Here is a 3217-nt window from a genome sequence, read left to right on the forward strand (position 1 = left end):
GAAAAGAATGAATTATAAATTCTTTTCTTAAACATAATAAAAAGGTTAAAAAGACAAAAATAGCCTGTTCAAATTAAAAAGAAAGAATATCATCCCTCCCAGCTCAATAGAAACCGTAAAAATATAAAATGTACTGTCATTTGAAAAAAATGAAGTTTCCTCGTTTCAAACCGAATAAAAATGTTAAAAATACAAATTTTCGCAGTCTGCTACTCAATAACAATTCGAAACCATAAAATTTCCTCTTTCAATTGGGAAAACAATTAAGTACAAAAATTTATTCCTTTTTAAAATTATTATTGTGAAATTCAAACGTCTTTGTGCACAATAATCCTTTCGAGTGAAATTATTTTATTTTCGCACAGGAAAATAAATTATTTTTCATTTTTATTTAACGCTACAATAAAAATTGTAATGTTCCTATTTTAAATTTTGCACTCTGATTTATAATTTCTCATTTTTTAATTTTTTTAAATTGAAAAATTGCAAAGCGAATAGGTTAAAAATTAATTATGTAATTTTAGAACAGGTATTTGTGATATTCCAAGTGACCTGATAAATTGTTTTTCTAAAAATGTTGTGAAGTTTCCTGGCAAGATAAAAATTCATGGCCATTTACCAGTTTTTCCTGGTCTCGTAAAATGTTTGACTATTGCCCGATTTTCGGACCATGCGGCCACCCTGTAAATGATAAGTTCACCAAACTCTAGATATAAATTATTGGGGAGATAAAAGCCAGTTAATGATAGTGTTATCTAAGGAAAAATTGTGTTATAGGAATATTTAATTCAGAATTTGAACACTGGAACAGTGATACCCAAGAAGAAATTACGTTCTGCATCTCCTCTAAGAGTAAGTAAAATATTGAAACTTTGAAATTGCGTTGAAGATTTGAATTTATATTCAAAATTTGAAATTATTTTGAAAATTTATAATTCAGAGTTTTGAATTCCCATATTAATTTTTTTACTCTAATTACGTTAAATAAAAAATAAATAATAATTTTGTTATCTGAATTTTAGAGTGATATGTTCGATATTTTTTGTCTGAAAAATATAACTGCAAATTTTTCAGGAAGTTAAACCAGAATTTCTTAACAAATTGGATGAAGAGGTCGAGGTGTCACGCAATGGACAAGAATCGCACATTCTGGATGATAAAGTACTAATTTTAAGGTCACATGACGAAGTACCATCTTGCTTAGAACCACAACCAGCGCATGTGGTACAAAAGAAGAAGTCTCTAGAAGGGGTAAGGTTTCGAAAAAAAACTATAATAATTACTATATTTAATTTATTATTTTTAATTAAATGAAAACATAAGTTATTTTTTTTTAGGATTGAAACAAAAGTTTTCATTGCGCTATCTCAAGCAATAGAAAATCTATTTCCCGGAGAGCTGGCGTGCACATACTTTACTCCCTAAAAATCAGAGAAAGGAATTTCCGTTAAAAAAAGTGGCACTCTTTGGGCTCATTTCAACTACCTTGTCGAGAGGTCAAGGTCGCAAAACCTTCTTGAAAGGCGCAAAGCATCAAAAAAGGATAAGGAAAGTCTCATCCCGGAACCTCCAAGTATGAAACCTCAATCACAGTACTTACATAAGAAAATAATTTATTTAGATAAATGCAAAAGCAATAGTAGAAATTTTTGGACTGGATATTTAAAATTATTTCAAATTGAGAAACGCTGACTCGCCATAATACTTTTAACAAAAAAGATGATAAATTTGTCAATTCAGGGGAAATTAATTTCTGAAGTTTGGAAGATTAAGTAAGTCTTCATTGTATACAAATTAACGAAATAAATAAAAACAAAATTATGTCTAATTGTTTTAGCCGATACAATAAAGGAGGCTCTAAGCATGTTAGAAAATTCTCTATATCCATCAACGTGCCTTAATGATTGGCGAATAACGCAGAAGGCTAGACAAGCCTTGCTCCTAGTAGAGAAGCTCTCTATTGCTGATTACATGAACAAATTCCCATGCCTAAAGGTGCAAAATGCAAAACAGTTGGTATGGGATATACACTCGTTTACTGCGCATTTTAATTATTTCTAATTGAACAGAATTTTTTGATTAAGTAGTTTTTTTTTACAGTTTGAACTCGATTTTGGCGAACTAAAACCAGAGAAAAGTCATCTCTTTAGTATACGGTGACACATTGTGAAAACAATCCTAATAAAGCAATTGCAAATACTAGATACGGATCAAAAAAAGAAAAAGAAATTGAACGTCGATGAGATAGCTTTGATAAAGTTGTTGTTAACTTTAGAGCCTGGTAAGAAATTCTCATAAAATATTTGCCGTAGAATAATGGGAATTAAGTTGTGTAAAAGTTTTATATTATTTTTTCTCATAAAAACTTTCAGAAAATCAAGATTCCGTAGTATTGTATTTGCTGCAATTGTTGATCGGAACAGGTCAAACTGGGAAATGAAAGAGAGGTGAACCCCTTGAAACTGTGAAAAGTACAAGCCGGGTGACATTCGGCACAGTTTCATTTATCGAGTTGAGGTGAGGTTAAAACTTAATACGTCTTATTTATGAAAAATAAAGTGAATTTGGCTTTGATAATTTACTTTCCGTAGAATTTCGTTTACTTTTTAATGCAAATGATATTTGATCGTTTTATATTATGCAGAAAACGGAAGATATTGACCAGGAAGTGAAGCAGCTGAAAAATAAAGCATTTGCAAGGAAAGAAACGTTACAGCTATTTATGTTTATCTTGGGACCACTAATAAAAATCGAGGAACCATACACATCCTGTCGGAGTGAAGGAACCGAATGGAGCCACTACAAAGTACCCGTAAAGCCCCCATTGGGTCCCCATTCGGCTCCTTTTTAAAAAAACTCGAAAAAAACAGAAAAATCAACTTTTAAATTGTTGAAATTCGGATTCTACGTTAAATTCCCTATATAAGGTCAGTGAATAATCGCAATAGTTTTTTTTGCAACGGTAAAAAGTTAAAAAAATATATAAGACGTATAATGCCTGTTGACTGCTACACTTCAAATGCATCGCCTGTAAGCAGCAGTCAAGAGGCGTTATATGTCTTTTATTTTTTAAAACTTTTTACCGATGCAAAAAAAAACTATTGCAATTATTCCGTGACCATCTATAGAGAATTTTAACGCAGAGTCCGAATTTCAACAATTTAAAAGTTCATTTTGCTGTTTTTTCGAGTTTTTTAAAAAAAGGAACCGAATGGGG

The 3217-nt window shown here is 30.8% G+C and overlaps 2 long non-coding RNA genes across 2 annotated transcripts; both read left to right on the forward strand.

The window, feature by feature from the left end:
- Positions 1-775: 775 nt before the first annotated feature.
- Positions 776-1567, forward strand: LOC117174963. Its single transcript, XR_004467409.1, has 3 exons — positions 776-852; positions 1075-1251; positions 1338-1567. It is a non-coding gene; the product is annotated as an uncharacterized LOC117174963 (long non-coding RNA).
- A 281-nt stretch (positions 1568-1848) lies between these two features.
- Positions 1849-2759, forward strand: LOC117174962. The gene is made up of 4 exons (XR_004467408.1): positions 1849-2016; positions 2101-2281; positions 2373-2517; positions 2645-2759. It is a non-coding gene; the product is annotated as an uncharacterized LOC117174962 (long non-coding RNA).
- Positions 2760-3217: the final 458 nt, after the last annotated feature.

Source organism: Belonocnema kinseyi, chromosome 6, assembly GCF_010883055.1.
Source record: "Belonocnema kinseyi isolate 2016_QV_RU_SX_M_011 chromosome 6, B_treatae_v1, whole genome shotgun sequence".
NCBI classification, from domain to species: domain Eukaryota; kingdom Metazoa; phylum Arthropoda; class Insecta; order Hymenoptera; family Cynipidae; genus Belonocnema; species Belonocnema kinseyi.